This window comes from Pan troglodytes, chromosome 14 (genome assembly GCF_028858775.2).
Source record: "Pan troglodytes isolate AG18354 chromosome 14, NHGRI_mPanTro3-v2.0_pri, whole genome shotgun sequence".
Classification (NCBI taxonomy): Eukaryota; Metazoa; Chordata; class Mammalia; order Primates; family Hominidae; genus Pan; species Pan troglodytes.
Genome location: NC_072412.2, coordinates 7530067 through 7553762, shown reverse-complemented (window position 1 = coordinate 7553762; position 23696 = coordinate 7530067).

The following is a 23696-nucleotide window of genomic DNA, read 5'->3' as shown; positions in this document are numbered from 1 at the left end:
ATATTATATGTACAATATATGAAACATATTTACTGTACTTTTTGATATTTTATGTTCAGTATATAAGATATATTTGGTGGCCTTTTGATATTTTATGTAAATTATATAATATATATTTGGTGTAGTTTTTGATATTTTACATAGGGTGTGTCATATATATTTACTGTCCTTTTTGATATTTTATTTACAGTATATAATGTACATTTGGTGTAATTTTTGATATTTTATGTACAGTATATTAAATATAATTACTGTAGTTTTTGATAGTTTATTTACAGTATATATAACACATATTTGGTGTACTTTTAGATATTTTATGTACAGTATGTAATATATATTTACTGTACTTCTTGATATATTATTTACAGTATATAAAATGTATTTGGTGTACTTTTTGTTAATATTATATGTACAATATATGAAATATATTTAGTGTACTTTTTGATATTTTATGTACAGTATATAAGATATATTTTGTGTCGTTTTGATATTTTATGTAAATTATATAATACATATTTGGTGTAGTTTTTGAAATTTTACATAGGGTGTGTCATATATATTTACTGTCCTTTTTGATATTTTATTTACAGTAGATAATATACATTTGGTGTAATTTTTGATATTTTATGCACAGTATATTAAATATAATTACTGTAGTTTTTGATAGTTTATTTACAGTACATATAACACATATTTGGTGTACTTTTTGATATTTTATGTACAGTATGTAATATATATTTACTGCACTTTTTGATATTTTATTTACAGTATATAAAATGAATTTGGTGTACTTTTTGTTAATATTATATGTACAATATATGAAAAATATTTACTGTACTTTTTGATATTTTATGTACAGTATATAAGATATATTTGGTGTCCTTTTGATATTTTATGTAAATTATATAATACATATTTGGTGTAGTTTTTGATATTTTACATAGGGTGTGTCATATATATTTACTGTCCTTTTTGATATTTTATTCACAGTATATACTATACATTTGGTGTAATTTTTGATATTTTATGTACAGTATATTAAATATAATTACTGTAGTTTTTGATAGTTTATTTACAGTATATATAACACATATTTGGTGTACTTTTTGATATTTTATGTACAGTATGTAATATATATTTACTGCACTTTTTGATATTTTATTTAGAGTATATAAAATGTATTTGGTGTACTTTTTATTAATATTATATGTACAATATATGAAATATATTTACTGTACTTTTAGATATTTTATGTACAGTATAAAAGATATATTTGGTGTCCTTTTGATATTTTATAGAAATTATATAATATATTTTTGGTGTAGTTTTTGATATTTTACATAGGGTGTGTAATATGTATTTACTGTAATTTTTGATATTTTATTTACAGTATATAATGTACATTTGGTGTAATATTTGATATTTTATGTACAGTATATTAAATATAATTACTGTAGATTTTGATAGTTTATTTACAGTATATATAACACATATTTGGTGTACATTTTGATATTTTATGTACAGTATGTAACATATATTTACTGTACTTTTTGATATTTTATTTACAGTATATAAAATGTATTTGGTGTACTTTTAGTTAATATTATTAATACAATATATGAAATATATTTACTGTATTTTTGATATTTTATGTACAGTATATAAGATATTTGGTGTCCTTTTGATATTTTATGTAAATTATATAATACATATTTGGTGTAGTTTTTGATATTTTACATAGTGTGTGTCATATATATTTACTGTCCTTTTTGATATTTTATTTACAGTATATAATATATATATGGTGTAATTTTTGATATTTTATGTACAGTATATTAAATATAATTACTGTAGATTTTGATAGTTTATTTACAGTATATATAACACATATTTGGTGTACTTTTTGATATTTTATGTACAGTATGTAATATATATTTACTGTACTTTTTGATATTTTATGTACAGTATATGAAATGTATTTGGTGTACTTTTAGGTAATGTTATATGTACAATATAGGAAAGATATTTACTGTACTTTTTGACATTTTATGTACAGTATATAAGATATATTTTGGGGCTTTTTGCTATTTTATGTAAATTATATAATATATATTTGGTGTAGTTTTTGATATTTTACATAGGGTGTGTAGTATATATTTACTGTCCTTTTTGATATTTTATTTACTGTATATAATGTACATTTGTTGTAATTTTTGATATTTTATGTACAGTATATTAAATATAATTACTGTAGTTTTTGATAGTTTATTTACCGTATATATAACACATATTTGGTGTACTTTTTGATATTTTATGTACAGTATGTAATATATATTTACTGTACTTCTTGATATTTTATTTACAGTATAAAAAATGTATTTGGTGTACTTTTTGTTAATATTATATGTACAATATATGAAATATATTTACTGTATTTTTGATATTTTATGTACAGTATATAAGATATATTTGGTGTCCTTTTGATATTTTATGTAAATTATATAATACATATTTGGTGTAGTTTTTGATATTTTACATAGGGTGTGTCATATATATTTACTGTCCTTTTTGATATTTTATTTACAGTATATACTATACATTTGGTGTAATTTTTGATATTTTATGTACAGTATATTAAATATAATTACTGTAGATTTTGATAGCTTATTTACAGTATATATAACACATATTTGGTGTACTTTTCGATATTTTATGTACAGTATGTAATATATATTTACTGTAGTTTTTGATATTTTATGTACAGTATATAAAATGTATTTGGTGTACTTTTAGTTAATATTATATGTACAATATATGAAACATATATACTGTACTTTTTGATATTTTATGTACAGTATATAAGATATATTTGGTGGCCTTTTGATATTTTATGTAAATTATATAATACATATTTGGTGTAGTTTTTGATATTTTACATAGGGTGTGTCATATATATTTACTGTCCTTCTTGATATTTTATTTACAGTATATACTATATATTTGGTGTAATTTTTGATATTTTATGTACAGTATATTAAATATAATTACTGTAGATTTTGATAGTTTATTTACAGTATATATAACACATATTTGGTGTACTTTTTGATATTTTATGTACAGTATGTAATATATATTTACTGTACTTTTTGATATTTTATGTAGAGTACATAAAATGTATTTGGTGTACGTTTTGTTAATATTATATGTACAATATATGAAATATATTTACTGTATTTTTGATATTTTATGTACAGTATATAAGATATATTTGGTGTACTTTTGATATTTTATGTAAATTATATAATACATATTTGGTGTAGTTTTTGATATTTTACATAGGGTGTGTCATATATATTTACTGTACTTTTTGATATTTTATTTACAGTATATAATATATATTTGGTGTAATTTTTGATATTTTATGTACAGTATATTAAATATAATTACTGTAGATTTTGATAGTTAATTTACAGTATATATAACACATATTTGGTGTACTTTTTGATATTTTATGTACAGTATGTAATATATATTTACTGTACTTTTTGATATTTTATGTACCGTATATGAAATGTATTTGGTGGACTTTTAGTTAATATTATTAATACAATATATGAAATATATTTACTGTATTTTTGATATTTTATGTACAGTATATAAGATATATTTGGTGTCCTTTTGATATTTTATGTAAATTATATAATACATATTTGGTGTAGTTTTTGTTATTTTACATAGTGTGTGTCATATATATTTACTGTCTTTTTTGATATTTTATTTACAGTATATAATATATATATGGTGTAATTTTTGATATTTTATGTACAGTATATTAAATATAATTACTGTAGATTTTGATAGTTTATTTACAGTATATATAACACATATTTGGTGTACTTTTCGATATTTTATGTACAGTATGTAATATATATTTACTGTACATTTTGATATTTTATGTACAGTATATAAAATGTATTTGGTGTACTTTTAGGTAATGTTATATGTACAATATAGGAAACATATTTACTGTACTTTTTGACATTTTATATACAGTATATAAGATATATTTTGGGGCTTTTTGCTATTTTATGTAAATTATATAATATATATTTGGTGTAGTTTTTGATATTTTACATAGGGTGTGTAGTATATATTTACTGTCCTTTTTGTTATTTTATTTACTGTATATAATGTACATTTGTTGTAATTTTTGATATTTTATGTACAGTATATTAAATATAATTACTGTAGTTTTTGATAGCTTATTTACAGTATATATAACACATATTTGGTGTACTTTTCGATATTTTATGTACAGTATGTAATATATATTTACTGTAGTTTTTGATATTTTATGTACAGTATATAAAATGTATTTGGTGTACTTTTAGTTAATATTATATGTACAATATATGAAACATATATACTGTACTTTTTGATATTTTATGTACAGAATATAAGATATATTTGGTGGCCTTTTGATATTTTATGTAAATTATATAATACATATTTGGTGTACTTTTTGATATTTTACATAGGGTGTGTCATATATATTTACTGTCCTTCTTGATATTTTATTTACAGTATATACTATATATTTGGTGCAATTTTTGATATTTTATGTACAGTATATTAAATATAATTACTGTAGATTTTGATAGTTTATTTACAGTATATATAACACATATTCGGTGTACTTTTTGATATTTTATGTACAGTATGTAATATATATTTACTGTACTTTTTGATATTTTATGTAGAGTACATAAAATGTATTTGGTGTACGTTTTGTTAATATTATATGTACAATATATGAAATATATTTACTGTATTTTTGATATTTTATGTACAGTATATAAGATATATTTGGTGTCCTTTTGATATTTTATGTAAATTATATAATACATGTTTGGTGTAGTTTTTGATATTTTACATAGGGTGTGTCATATATATTTACTGTACTTTTTGATATTTTATTTACAGTATATAATATATATTTGGTGTAATTTTTGATATTTTATGTACAGTATATTAAATATAATTACTGTAGATTTTGATAGTTTATTTACAGTATATATAGCACATATTTGGTGTACTTGTTGATATTTTATGTACAGTATGTAATATATATTTACTGTACTTTTTGATATTTTATGTACCGTATATGAAATGTATTTGGTGGACTTTTAGTTAATATTATTAATACAATATATGAAATATATTTACTGTATTTTTGATATTTTATGTACAGTATATAAGATATATTTGGTGTCCTTTTGATATTTTATGTAAATTATATAATACATATTTGGTGTAGTTTTTGATATTTTACATAGGGTGTGTCATATATATTTACTGTCCTTTTTGATATTTTATTTACAGTATATACTATACATTTGATGTAATTTTTGATATTTTATGTACAGTATATTAAATATAATTACTGTAGATTTTGATAGCTTATTTACAGTATATATAACACATATTTGGTGTACTTTTTGATATTTTATGTACAGTATGTAATATATATTTACTGTATTTTTGATATTTTATGTACAGTATATAAAATGTATTTGGTGTACTTTTAGGTAATGTTATATGTACAATATAGGAAACATATTTACTGTACTTTTTGACATTTTATCTACAGCATATAAGATATATTTTGGGGCTTTTTGCTATTTTATGTAAATTATATAATATATATTTGGTGTAGTTTTTGATATTTTACATACGGTTTGTAGTATATATTTACTGTCCTTTTTGATATTTTATTTACTGTATATAATGTACATTTGTTGTAATTTTTGATATTTTATGTACAGTATATTAAATATAATTACTGTAGTTTTTGATAGTTTATTTACCGTATATATAACACATATTTGGTGTACTTTTTGATATTTTATGTACAGTATGTAATATATATTTACTGTACTTTTTGATATTTTATGTACAGTATATAAAACGTATTTGGTGTACTTTTAGTTAATATTATATGTACAATATATGAAACATATTTACTGTACTTTTTGATATTTTATGTACAGTATATAAGATATATTTGGTGTCCTTTTGATATTTTATGTAAATTATATAATTTATATTTGGAGTAGTTTTTGATATTTTACATAGGGTGTGTCGTATATATTTACTGTCCTTTTTGATATTTTATTTACAGTATATAATGTACATTTGGTGTAATTTTTGATATTTTATGTACAGTATATTAAATATAATTACTGTAGTTTTTGATAGTTTATTTACTGTATATATAATACATATTTGGTGTACTTTTTGATATTTTATGTACACTGTGTAATATATATTTACTGTACTTTTTGATATTTCATTTACAGTATATAAAATGTATTTGGTGTACTTTTATTTAATATTTTATGTACAATATATGAAATATATTTACTGTATTTTTGATATTTTATGTACAGTATATAAGATATATTTGGTGTCCTTTTGATATTTTATGTAAATTATATAATACATATTTGGTGTAGTTTTTGATATTTTACATAGGGTGTGTCATATATATTTACTGTCCTTTTTGATATTTTATTTACAGTATATACTATATATTTGGTGTAATTTTTGATATTTTATGTACAGTATATTAAATATAATTACTGTAGATTTTGATAGTATATTTACAGTATATATAACACATATTTGGTGTACTTTTTGATATTTTATGTACAGTATGTAATATATATTTACTGTACTTTTTGATATTTTATGTAGAGTATATAAAAAGTATTTGGTGTACTTTTAGTTAATATTATATGTACAATATATGAAACATATTTACTGTACTTTTTGATATTTTATGTACAGTATATAAGATATATTTGGTGTCCTTTTGATATTTTATGTAAATTATATAATTTATATTTGGAGTAGTTTTTGATATTTTACATAGGGTGTGTCGTATATATTTACTGTCCTTTTTGATATTTTATTTACAGTATATAATGTACATTTGGTGTAATTTTTGATATTTTATGTAAAGTATATTAAATATAATTACTGTAGTTTTTGATAGTTTATTAACAGTATATATAACACATATTTGGTGTACTTTTAGATACTTTATGTACAGTATGTCATATATATTTACTGTATATTTTGATATTTTAGGTAGAGTATATAAAATGTATTTGGTGTACTTTTTGTTAATATTATATGTACAATATATGAAAAATATTTACTGTACTTTTTGATATTTTATGTACAGTATATAAGATATATTTGGTGTCCTTTTGATATTTTATGTAAATTATATAATACATATTTGGTGTAGTTTTTGATATTTTACATAGGGTGTGTCATATATATTTACTGTCCTTTTTGATATTTTATTCACAGTATATACTATACATTTGGTGTAATTTTTGATATTTTATGTACAGTATATTAAATATAATTACTGTAGTTTTTGATAGTTTATTTACAGTATATATAACACATATTTGGTGTACTTTTTGATATTTTATGTACAGTATGTAATATATATTTACTGCACTTTTTGATATTTTATTTAGAGTATATAAAATGTATTTGGTGTACTTTTTATTAATATTATATGTACAATATATGAAATATATTTACTGTACTTTTAGATATTTTATGTACAGTATAAAAGATATATTTGGTGTCCTTTTGATATTTTATAGAAATTATATATTTTTGGTGTAGTTTTTGATATTTTACATAGGGTGTGTAATATGTATTTACTGTAATTTTTGATATTTTATTTACAGTATATAATGTACATTTGGTGTAATATTTGATATTTTATGTACAGTATATTAAATATAATTACTGTAGTTTTTGATAGTTTATTTACAGTATATATAACACATATTTGGTGTACATTTTGATATTTTATGTACAGTATGTAACATATGTTTACTGTACTTTTTGATATTTTATTTACAGTATATAAAATGTATTTGGTGTACTTTTAGTTAATATTATTAATACAATATATGAAATATATTTACTGTATTTTTGATATTTTATGTACAGTATATAAGATATTTGGTGTCCTTTTGATATTTTATGTAAATTATATAATACATATTTGGTGTAGTTTTTGATATTTTACATAGTGTGTGTCATATATATTTACTGTCCTTTTTGATATTTTATTTACAGTATATAATATATATATGGTGTAATTTTTGATATTTTATGTACAGTATATTAAATATAATTACTGTAGATTTTGATAGTTTATTTACAGTATATATAACACATATTTGGTGTACTTTTTGATATTTTATGTACAGTATGTAATATATATTTACTGTACTTTTTGATATTTTATGTACAGTATATGAAATGTATTTGGTGTACTTTTAGGTAATGTTATATGTACAATATAGGAAAGATATTTACTGTACTTTTTGACATTTTATGTACAGTATATAAGATATATTTTGGGGCTTTTTGCTATTTTATGTAAATTATATAATATATATTTGGTGTAGTTTTTGATATTTTACATAGGGTGTGTAGTATATATTTACTGTCCTTTTTGATATTTTATTTACTGTATATAATGTACATTTGTTGTAATTTTTGATATTTTATGTACAGTATATTAAATATAATTACTGTAGTTTTTGATAGTTTATTTACCGTATATATAACACATATTTGGTGTACTTTTTGATATTTTATGTACAGTATGTAATATATATTTACTGTACTTCTTGATATTTTATTTACAGTATAAAAAATGTATTTGGTGTACTTTTTGTTAATATTATATGTACAATATATGAAATATATTTACTGTATTTTTGATATTTTATGTACAGTATATAAGATATATTTGGTGTCCTTTTGATATTTTATGTAAATTATATAATACATATTTGGTGTAGTTTTTGATATTTTACATAGGGTGTGTCATATATATTTACTGTCCTTTTTGATATTTTATTTACAGTATATACTATACATTTGATGTAATTTTTGATATTTTATGTACAGTATATTAAATATAATTACTGTAGATTTTGATAGCTTATTTACAGTATATATAACACATATTTGGTGTACTTTTCGATATTTTATGTACAGTATGTAATATATATTTACTGTATTTTTGATATTTTATGTACAGTATATAAAATGTATTTGGTGTACTTTTAGGTAATGTTATATGTACAATATAGGAAACATATTTACTGTACTTTTTGACATTTTATCTACAGCATATAAGATATATTTTGGGGCTTTTTGCTATTTTATGTAAATTATATAATATATATTTGGTGTAGTTTTTGATATTTTACATACGGTTTGTAGTATATATTTACTGTCCTTTTTGATATTTTATTTACTGTATATAATGTACATTTGTTGTAATTTTTGATATTTTATGTACAGTATATTAAATATAATTACTGTAGTTTTTGATAGTTTATTTACCGTATATATAACACATATTTGGTGTACTTTTTGATATTTTATGTACAGTATGTAATATATATTTACTGTAGTTTTTGATATTTTATGTACAGTATATAAAACGTATTTGGTGTACTTTTAGTTAATATTATATGTACAATATATGAAACATATTTACTGTACTTTTTGATATTTTATGTACAGTATATAAGATATATTTGGTGTCCTTTTGATATTTTATGTAAATTATATAATTTATATTTGGAGTAGTTTTTGATATTTTACATAGGGTGTGTCGTATATATTTACTGTCCTTTTTGATATTTTATTTACAGTATATAATGTACATTTGGTGTAATTTTTGATATTTTATGTACAGTATATTAAATATAATTACTGTAGTTTTTGATAGTTTATTTACTGTATATATAATACATATTTGGTGTACTTTTTGATATTTTATGTACACTGTGTAATATATATTTACTGTACTTTTTGATATTTCATTTACAGTATATAAAATGTATTTGGTGTACTTTTAGTTACTATTATATGTACAATATATGAAATATATTTACTGTATTTTTGATATTTTATGTACAGTATATAAGATATATTTGGTGTCCTTTTGATATTTTATGTAAATTATATAATACATATTTGGTGTAGTTTTTGATATTTTACATAGGGTGTGTCATATATATTTACTGTCCTTTTTGATATTTTATTTACAGTATATACTATATATTTGGTGTAATTTTTGATATTTTATGTACAGTATATTAAATATAATTACTGTAGATTTTGATAGTATATTTACAGTATATATAACACATATTTGGTGTACTTTTTGATATTTTATGTACAGTATGTAATATATATTTACTGTACTTTTTGATATTTTATGTAGAGTATATAAAAAGTATTTGGTGTACTTTTAGTTAATATTATATGTACAATATATGAAACATATTTACTGTACATTTTGATATTTTATGTACAATATATAAGATATATTTGGTGTCCTTTGGATATTTTATGTAAACTATATAATTTATATTTGGTGTAGTTTTTGATATTTTACATAGGGTGTGTCGTATATATTTACTGTCCTTTTTGATATTTTATTTACAGTATATAATGTACATTTGGTGTAATTTTTGATATTTTATGTACAGTATATTAAATATAATTACTGTAGTTTTTGAGAGTTTATTTACAGTATATATAACACATATTTGGTGTACTTATAGATATTTTATGTACAGTATGTCATATATATTTACTGTATATTTTGATATTTTATGTAGAGTATATAAAATGTATTTGGTGTACTTTTTGTTAATATTATATGTACAATATATGAAATATATTTACTGTACTTTTTGATATTTTATGTACAGTATATAAGGTATATTTGGTGTCCTTTTGATATTTTATGTAAATTATATAATACATCTTTGGTGTAGTATTTGATATTTTACATAGGGTGTGTCATATATATTTATTGTCCTTTTTGATATTTTATTTAGAGTATATACTACACCTTTGGTGTAATTTTTGATATTTTATGTACAGTATATTAAATATAATTACTGTAGATTTTGATAGTATATTTACAGTATATATAACACATATTTGGTGTACTTTTTGATATTTTATGTACAGTATGTAATATATATTTACTGTATTTTTGACATTTTATGTACAGTATATAAAATGTATTTGGTGTACTTTTAGTTAATATTATATGTACAATATATGAAACATATTTACTGTACTTTTTGATATTTTATGTACAGTATATAAGGTATATTTGGTGGCCTTTTGATATTTTATGTAAATTATATAATATATATTTGGTGTAGCTTTGGTATTTTACATAGGGTGTGTCATATATATTTACTGTCCTTTTTGATATTTTATTTACAGTATACAATGTACATTTGGTGTAATTTTTATGTTTTATGTACAGTATATTAAATATAATTAATGTAGTTTTTGATAGTTTATTAACAGTATATGTAACACATATTTGGTGTACTTTTTGATATTTTATGTACAGTATGTAATATATATTTACTGTACTTTTTGATATTTTATGTACAGTATATAAAATGTATTTGGTGTACTTTTAGTTAATATTATATGTACAATATATGAAACATATTTACTGTACTTTTTGATATTTTATGTACAGTATATAAGATATATTTGGTGTACTTTTGATATTTTATGTAACTTATATAACAGATATTGGGTGTAGTTTTTGATATTTTACATAGGGTGTGTCACATATATTTACTGTCTTTTTGATATTTTATTTACAGTACATACTATACATTTGGTGTAATTTTTGATATTTTATGTAGAGTATATTAAATAAAATTACTGTAGATTTTGATAGTTTATTTACAGTATATATAACACATATTTGGTGTACTTTTTGATATTTTATGTACAGTATGCAATATATATTTACTGTAATTTTTGATATTTTATGTACAGTATATAAAATGTATTTGGTGTACTTTTAGTTAATATTATATGTGCAATATATGAAGCATATTTACTGTACTTTTTGATATTTTATGTACAGTATATAAGATATATTTCGTGGCCTTTTGATATTTTATATAAATTATATAATATATATTTGGTGTAGTTTTTGATATTTTACATAGGGTGTGTCATATATATTTACTGTCCTTTTTGATATTTTATTTACAGTTTATAATGTACATTTGGTGTAATTTTTGATATTATATGTACAGTATATTAAATATAATTACTGTAGTTTTTGATAGTTGATTTACAGTATATATAACACATATTTGGTGTACTTTTTGATATTTTATGTACACTGTGTAATATATATTTACTGTACTTTTTGATATTTTATTTACTGCATATAAAATGTATTTGGTGTACTTTTAGTTAATTTTATATGTACAATATATGAAATATATTTACTGTACATTTTGATATTTTATGTACAGTATATAAGATATATTTGGTGTCCTTTTGATATTTTATGTAAATTATATAATATATATTTGTTGTAGTTTTTGATATTTTACATAGGGTGTGTCATATATATTTACTGTAATTTTTGATATTTTATTTACAGTATATAATGTACATTTGGTGTAATTTTTGATATTTTATGTACAGTATATTAAATATAATTACTGTAATTTTTAGAGTTTATTTACAATATATATAACACATATATGGTGTACTTTTTGATATTTTATGTACGGTATGTAATATATATGTACTGTACTTTTTGATATTTTATGTAGAGTCTATAAAATGTATTTGGTGTACTTTTTGTTAATATTATATGTACAATATATGAAATATATTTACTGTACTTTTTGATATTTTATGTACAGTATATAAGATATATTTGGTGTTCTTTTGATATTTTATATAAATTATATAATATATATTTGGTGTAGTTTTTGATGTTTTACATAGGGTGTGTAGTATATATTTACTATCCTTTTTGATATTTTATTTACAGTATATAATGTACATTTGCTGTAATTTTTGATATTTTATGTACAGTATATTAAATATAATTACTGTAGTTTTTGATAGTTTATTTACAGTATATGTAACACATATTTGGTGTACTTTTTGATATTTTATGTACATTATGTAATATATATTTACTGTAATTTTTGATATTTTATTTACAGTATATAAAATGTATTTGGTGTACTTTTAGTTAATATTATATGTACAATATATGAAATATATTTACTGTATTTTGATATTTTATGTACAGTATATAAGATATATTTGGTGTCCTTTTGATATTTTATGTAAATTATATAATACATATTTGGTGTAGTTTTTGATATTTTACATAGGGTGTGTCATATATATTTACTGTCCTTTTTGATATTTTATTTACATTATATACTATACATTTGGTGTAATTTTTGATATTTTATGTACAGTATATTAAATATAATTACTGTAGATTTTCATAGTTTATTTACAGTATATATAACACATATTTGGTGTACCTTTTGATATTTTATGTACAGTATGTAATATATATTTGCAGTACTTTTTGATATTTTATTTACAGTATATAAAATGTATTTGGTGTACTTTTAGTTAATATAATATGTACAATATATGAAATATATTTACTGTATTTTTGATATTGTATGTACAGTATATAAGATATATTTGGTTCCCTTTTGATATTTTATGTAAATTATATAATATATACTTGGTGTAGTTTTTGATATTTTACATAGGGTGTGTCATATATATTTACTGTCCTTTTTGATATTTTATTTACAGTATATACTATACATTTGGTGTAATTTTTGATATTTTATGTACAGTATACTAAATATAATTACTGTAGATTTTGATAGTTTATTTACAGTATATATAACACATATTTGGTGTACTTTTTGATATTTTATGTACAGTATGTAATATATATTTACTGTACTTTTTGATATTTTATGTACAGTATATAAAATGTATTTGGTGTACTTTTAGTTAATATTATATGTACAATATATGAAACATATTTACTGTACTTTTTGATATTTTATGTACAGTATATAAGATATATTTGGTGTCCTTTTGATATTTTATGTAAATTATATAACAGATATTGGGTGTAGTTTTTGATATTTTACATAGGGTGTGTCATATATATTTACTGTCCTTTTTGATATTTTATTTACAGTATATACTATACATTTGGTGTAATTTTTGATATTTTATGTACAGTATATTAAATATAATTACTGTAGATTTTGATAGTTTATTTATAGTATATATACCACATATTTGGTGTACTTTTTGATATTTTATGTACAGTATGTAATATATATTTACTGTACTTTTTGATATTTTATGTACAGTATATAAAATGTATTTGGTGTACTTTTAGTTAATATTATATGTACAATATATGAAACATATTTACTGTACTTTTTGATATTTTATGTACAGTATATAGGATATATTTGGTGGCCTTTTGATATTTTATGTAAATTATATAATACATATTTGGTGTAGTTTTTGATATTTTACATAGGGTGTGTCATATATATTTACTGTCCTTTTTGATATTTTATTTACAGTATATACTATATATTTGGTGTAATTTTTGATATTTTATGTACAGTATATTAAATATAATTACTGTAGATTTTGATAGTTTATTTACAGTATATATAACACATATTTGGTGTACTTTTTGATATTTTATGTACAGTATGTAATATATATTTACTGTACTTTTTGATATTTTATGTACAGTATATAAAATGTATTTGGTGTACTTTTAGTTAATATTATATGTACAATATATGAAACATATTTACTGTACTTTTTGATATTTTATGTACAGTATATAAGATATATTTGGTGTACTTTTGATATTTTATGTAACTTATATAACAGATATTGGGTGTAGTTTTTGATATTTTACATAGGGTGTGTCATATATATTTACTGTCTTTTTGATATTTTATTTACAGTACATACTATACATTTGGTGTAATTTTTGATATTTTATGTAGAGTATATTAAATAAAATTACTGTAGATTTTGATAGTTTATTTACAGTATATATAACACATATTTGGTGTACTTTTTGATATTTTATGTACAGTATGCAATATATATTTACTGTAATTTTTGATATTTTATGTACAGTATATAAAATGTATTTGGTGTACTTTTAGTTAATATTATATGTGCAATATATGAAGCATATTTACTGTACTTTTTGATATTTTATGTACAGTATATAAGATATATTTGGTGGCCTTTTGATATTTTATATAAATTATATAATATATATTTGGTGTAGTTTTTGATATTTTACATAGGGTGTGTCATATATATTTACTGTCCTTTTTGATATTTTATTTACAGTTTATAATGTATATTTGGTGTAATTTTTGATATTATATGTACAGTATATTAAATATAATTACTGTAGTTTTTGATAGTTTATTTACAGTATATATAACACATATTTGGTGTACTTTTTGATATTTTATGTACACTGTGTAATATATATTTACTGTACTTTTTGATATTTTATTTACAGTATATAAAATGTATTTGGTGTACTTTTAGTTAATATTATAAGTACAATATATGAAATATATTTACTGTATTTTTGATATTTTATGTACAGTATATAAGATATATTTGGTGTCCTTTTGATATTTTATGTAAATTATATAATACATATTTGGTGTAGTTTTTGATATTTTACATAGGGTGTGTCATATATATTTACTGTCCTTTTTGATATTTTATTTACAGTATATACTATATATTTGGTGTAATTTTTGATATTTTATGTACAGTATATTAAATATAATTACTGTAGATTTTGATAGTATATTTACAATATATATAACACATATTTGGTGTACTTTTTGATATTTTATGTGCAGTATGTAATATATATTTACTGTACTTTTTGATATTTTATTTACAGTATATAAAATGTATTTGGTGTACTTTTAGTTAATATTATATGTACAATATATGAAACATATTTACTGTACTTTTTGATATTTTATGTACAGTATATGATATATTTGGTGGCCTTTTGATATTTTATGTAAATTATATAATATATATTTGGTGTAGTTTTTGATAGTTTACATAGGGTGTGTAGTATATATTTACTGTCCTTTTTGATATTTTATTTACAGTATATACTATACATTTCGTGTAATTTTTGATATTTTATGTACAGTATATTAAATATAATTACTGTAGTTTTTGATAGTTTATTTGCAGTATATATAACACATATTTGGTGTACTATTTGATATTTTATCTACAGTATGTAATATATAATTACTGTACTTTTTGATATTATATCTACAGTATATAAAATGTATTTGGTGTACTTTTAGTTACTATTATATGTACAATATATGAAATATATTTACTGTATTTTTGATATTTTATGTACAGTATATAAGATATATTTGGTGTCCTTTTGATATTTTATGTAAATTATATAATACATATTTGGTGTAGTTTTTGATATTTTACATAGGGTGTGTCATATATATTTACTGTCCTTTTTGATATTTTATTTACAGTATAGACTATACATTTGGTGTAATTTTTGATATTTTATGTATAGTATAGTAAATATAATTACTGTTGATTTTGATAGTTTATTTACAGTATATATAACACATATTTGGAGTACTTTTTGATATTTCATGTACAGTATGTAATATATATTTACTGTACTTTTTGATATTTTATGTACAGTATATAAAATGTATTTGGTGTACTTTTAGTTAATATTATAAGTACAATATATGAAATATATTTACTGTATTTTTGATATTTTATGTACAGTATATAAGATATATTTGGTGGCCTTTTGATATTTTATGTAAATTATATAATATATATTTGGTGTAGTTTTTGATATTTTACATAGGGTGTGTCATATATATTTACTGTCCTTTTTGATATTTTATTTACAGTATATACTATACATTTGGTGTAATTTTTGATATTTTATGTACAGTATATTAAATATAATTACTGTAGTTTTTGATAGTTTATTTACAGTATATATAACACATATTTGGTGTACTTTTTGATATTTTATATACAGTATGTAATATATATTTACTGTACTTTTTGATATTTTATGTAGAGTATATAAAATGTATTTGGTGTACTTTTTGTTAATATTATATGTACAATATATGAAATATATTTACTGTACTTTTTGATATTTTATGTACAGTATATAAGATATATTTGGTGTCCTTTTGATATTTTATGTAAATTATATAATATATATTTGGTGTAGTTTTTGATATTTTACATAGGGTGTGTCATATATATTTACTGTCCTTTTTGATATTTTATTTACACTATATAATGTACATTTGGTGTAATTTTTGATATTTTATGTACAGTATATTAAATATAATTACTGTAGATTTTGATACTTTATTTACAGTATATATAACACATATATGGTGTACTTTTTGATATTTTATGTACAGTATGTAATATAGATTTACTGTACTTTTTGATATTTTATGTAGAGTATATAAAATGTATTTGGTGTACTCTTAGTTAATATTATATATACAATATATGAAATATATTTACTGTACTTTTTGATATTTTATGTACAGTATATAAGATATATTTGGTGTCCTTTTTATATTTTATGTAAATTATATAATACATATTTGGTGTAGTTTTTGATATTTTACATAGGGTGTGTCATATATATTTACTGTCCTTTTTGATATTTTATTTACAGTATATACTATACATTTGGTGTAATTTTTGATATTTTATGTACAGTAAATTAAATATAATTACTGTAGTTTTTGATAGTTTATTTACAGTATATATAACACATATTTGGTGTACTTTTTGATATTTTATGTACAGTATGTAATATATATTTACTGTACTTTTTGATATTTTATTTACAGTATATAAAATATATTTGGTGTATTTTTAGTTAATATTATATGTACAATATATGAAATATATTTAATGTACTTTTGATATTTTATGTACCGTATATAAGATATATTTGGTGTCCTTTTGATATTTTATGTAAATTATATAATACATATTTGGTGTAGTTTTTGATATTTTACATAGGATGTGTCATATATATTTACTGTCTTTTTGATATTTTATTTACAGTATATACTATACATTTGGTGTAATTTTTGATATTTTATGTGCAGTATATTAAATATAATTACTGTAGATTTTGATAGTTTATTTACAGTATATATAACAAATATTTGGTATAGTTTTTGATATTTTATGTACAGTATGTAATATATATTTACTGTACTTTCTGATATTTTATGTACAGTATATAAAATGTATTTGGTGTACTTTTAGTTAATATTATATGTACAATATATGAAACATATTTACTGTACTTTTTCATATTTTATGTACAGTATATAAGATATATTTGGTGGCCTTTAGATATTTTATGTAAATTATATAATATATATATTGTGTAGTTTTTGATATTTTACATAGGGTGTGTCATATATATTTACTGTCCTTTTTGATATTTTATTTACAGTATATAATGTACATTTGGTGTAATTTTTGATATTTTATGTACAGTACATTAAATATAATTACTGTAGTTTTTGATAGTTTATTTACAGTATATATAACACATATTTGGTGTACTTTTTGATATTTTATGTACAGTATGTAATATATATTTACTGTACTTTTTGATATTTTATGTAGAGTATATAAAATGTATTTGGTGTAATTTCAGTTAATATTATATGTACAATATATGAAATATATTTACTGTACTTTTTGATATTTTATGTACAGTATATAAGTTATATTTCGTGTTCTTTTGATATTTCATATAAATTATATAATATATATTTGGTGTAGTTTTTTATATTTTACATAGTGTGTGTAGTATATATTTAGTGTCCTTTTTGATATTTTATTTACAGTATATAATGTACATTTGGTGTAATTTTTGATATTTTATGTACAGTATATTAAATATAAATACTGTAGGTTTTGATAGTTTATTTACAGTATATATAACACATTTTTGGTGTACTTTTTGATATTTTATGTACAGTATGTAATATATATTTACAGTACTTTTTGATGTTTTATTTACAGTATATAAAATGTATTTGGTGTTCTTTTAGTTAATATTATATGTACAATATATGAAATATATTTACTGTATTTTTCATATTTTATGTAAAGTATATAAGATATATTTGGTGGCCTTTTGATATTTTATGTAAATTATATAATATATATTTGGTGTAGTTTTTGATATTTTACATAGGCTGTGTCATATATATTTACTGTCCTTTTTGATATATTATTAGGGTATATAATATACATTTGGTGTAATTTTTGATATTTTATGTACAGTATATTAAATATAAATACTGTAGGTTTTGATACTTTATTTACAGTATGTATAACACATATTTGGTGTACTTTTTGATATTTTATGTACAGTATGTCATATATATTTGCTGTACTTTTTCATATTTTATTTACAGTATATAAAATGTATTTGGTGTACTTTTAGTTAATATTACATGTACAATATATGAAATACATTTACTGTACTTTTTGATATTTTATGTACAGTATATAAGATATATTTGGTGTCCTTTTTATATTTTATGTAAATTATATAATATATATTTGGTGTAGTTTTTGATATTTTACATAGGGTGTGTCATATATATTTCCAGTCCTTTTTGATATTTTATTTAGAGTATATAATATACATTTGGTGTAATTTTTGATATTTTATGTACAGTATATTAAATATAGTTACTGTAGTATTTGATAGTATATCTACAGTATATATAACACCTATTTGGTGTTCTTTTTGATATTTTATGTACAGTATGTAATATATATTTACTGTACTTTTTGATATTTTATGTACAGTATATAAAATGTATTTGGTGTGCTTTTAGTTAACATTATATGTACAATATATGAAATATATTTACTGTACTATTTGATATTTTATGTACAGTATATAAGATATATTTGGTGTTCTTTTGATATTTTATATAAATTATATAATATATATTTGGTGTAGTTTTTGATGTTTTACATAGGGTGTGTAGTAAATATTTACTATCCTTTTTGATATTTTATTTACAGTATATAATGTACATTTGCTGTAATTTTTGATATTTTATGTACAGTATATTAAATATAATTACTGTAGTTTTTGATAGTTTATTTACAGTATATGTAACACATATTTGGTGTACTTTTTGATATTTTATGTACATTATGTAATATATATTTACTGTAATTTTTGATATTTTATTTACAGTATATAAAATGTATTTGGTGTACTTTTAGTTAATATTATATGTACAATATATGAAATATATTTACTGTATTTTGATATTTTATGTACAGTATATAAGATATATTTGGTGTCCTTTTGATATTTTATGTAAATTATATAATACATATTTGGTGTAGTTTTTGATATTTTACATAGGGTGTGTCATATATATTTATTGTCCTTTTTGATATTTTATTTACAGTATATACTATACATTTGGTGTAATTTTTGATATTTTATGTACAGTATAGTAAATATAATTACTGTAGATTTTGATAGTTTATTTACAGTATATATAACACATATTTGGAGTACTTTTTGATATTTCATGTACAGTATGTAATATATATTTACTGTACATTTTGATATTTTATGTACAGTATATAAAATGTATTTGGTGTACTTTTAGTTAATATTATATGTACAATATATGAAACATATTTACTGTACTTTTTGATATTTTATGTACAATATATAAGATATATTTGGTGTCCTTTTGATATTTTATGTAAATTATATAATATATATTTGGTGTAGTTTTTGATATTTTACACAGGTTGTGTCATATATATTTACTGTCCTTTTTGATATTTTATTTACAGTATATAATGTACATTTGGTGTAATTTTTATGTTTTATGTACAGTATATTAAATATAATTACTGTAGTTTTTGATAGTTTATTAACAGTATATGTAACACATATTTGGTGTACATTTTGATATTTTATGTACAGTATGTCATATATATTTACTGTACTTTTGATATTTTATTTACTGCATATAAAATGTATTTGGTGTACTTTTAGTTAATATTATATGTACAATATATGAAATATATTTACTGTACATTTTGATATTTTATGTACAGTATATAAGATATATTTGGTGTCCTTTTGATATTTTATATAAATTATATAATATATATTTGGTGTAGTTTTTGATGTTTTACATAGGGTGTGTAGTATATATTTACTATCCTTTTTGATATTTTATTTACAGTATATAATGTACATTTGCTGTAATTTTTGATATTTTATGTACAGTATATTAAATATAATTACTGTAGTTTTTGATAGTTTATTTACAGTATATGTAACACATATTTGGTGTACTTTTTGATATTTTATGTACATTATGTAATATATATTTACTGTAATTTTTGATATTTTATTTACAGTATATAAAATGTATTTGGTGTACTTTTAGTTAATATTATATGTACAATATATGAAATATATTTACTGTATTTTGATATTTTATGTACAGTATATAAGATATATTTGGTGTCCTTTTGATATTTTATGTAAATTATATAATACATATTGGGTGTAGTTTTTGATATTTTACATAGGGTGTGTCATATATATTTACTGTCCTTTTTGATATTTTATTTACATTATATACTATACATTTGGTGTAATTTTTGATATTTTATGTACAGTATATTAAATATAATTACTGTAGTTTTTGATAGTTTATTTACAGTATATATAACACATATTTGGTGTACCTTTTGATATTTTATGTACAGTATGTAATATATATTTGCAGTACTTTTTTGATATTTTATTTACAGTATATAATGTACATTTGCTGTAATTTTTGATATTTTATGTACAGTATATTAAATATAATTACTGTAGTTTTTGAGAGTTTATTTACAGTATATGTAACACATATTTGGTGTACTTTTTGATATTTTATGTACATTATGTAATATATATTTACTGTAATTTTTGATATTTTATTTACAGTATATAAAATGTATTTGGTGTACTTTTAGTTAATATTATATGTACAATATATGAAATATATTTACTGTATTTTGATATTTTATGTACAGTATATAAGATATATTTGGTGTCCTTTTGATATTTTATGTAAATTATATAATACATATTTGGTGTAGTTTTTGATATTTTACATAGGGTGTGTCATATATATTTACTGTCCTTTTTGATATTTTATTTACATTATATACTACACATTTGGTGTAATTTTTGATATTTTATGTACAGTATATTAAATATAATTACTGTAGTTTTTGATAGTTTATTTACAGTATATATAACACATATTTGGTGTACTTTTTGATATTTTATGTACAGTATGTAATACATATTTGCAGTACTTTTTGATATTTTATTTACAGTATATAAAATGTATTTGGTGTACTTTTAGTTAATATAATATGTACAATATATGAAATATATTTACTGTATTTTTGATATTGTATGTACAGTATATAAGATATATTTGGTTCCCTTTTGATATTTTATGTAAATTATATAATATATATTTGGTGTAGTTTTTGATATTTTACATAGGGTGTGTCATATATATTTACTGTCCTTTATGATATTTTATTTACATTATATACTATACATTTGGTGCAATTTTTGATATTTTATGTACAGTATACTAAATATAATTACTGTAGATTTTGATAGTTTATTTACAGTATATATAACACATATTTGGTGTACTTTTTTATATTTTATGTACAGTATGTAATATATATTTACTGTACTTTTTGATATTTTATGTACAGTATATGAAATGTATTTGGTGTACTTTTAGTTAATATTATATGTACAATATATGAAACATATTTACTGTACTTTTTGATATTTTATGTACAGTATATAAGATATATTTGGTGGCCTTTTGATAGTTTATGTAAATTATATAATACATATTTGGTGTAGTTTTTGATATTATACATAGGGTGTGTCATATATATTTACTGTCCTTTTTGATATTTTATTTACAGTATATACTATATATTTGGTGTAATTTTTGATATTTTATGTACAGTATATTAAACATAATTACTGTAGATTTTGATAGTTTATTTACAGTACATATAACACATATTTGGTGTACTTTTTGATATTTTATGTACAGTATGTAATATATATTTACTGTACTTTTTGATATTTTATGTACAGTATATAAAATGTATTTGGTGTACTTTTAGTTAATATTATATGTACAATATATGAAACATATTTACTGTACTTTTTATATTTTATGTACAGTATATAAGATATATTTTGTGTAGTTTTGATATTTTATGTAAATTATATAACAGATATTGGGTGTAGTTTTTGATATTTTACATAGGGTGTGTCATATATATTTACTGTCCTTTTTGATATTTTATTTACAGTATATACTATACATTTGGTGTAATTTTTGATATTTTATGTACAGTATATTAAATATAATTACTGTAGATTTTGATAGTTTATTTATAGTATATATACCACATATTTGGTGTACTTTTTGATATTTTATGTACAGTATGTAATATATATTTACTGTACTTTTTGATATTTTATGTAC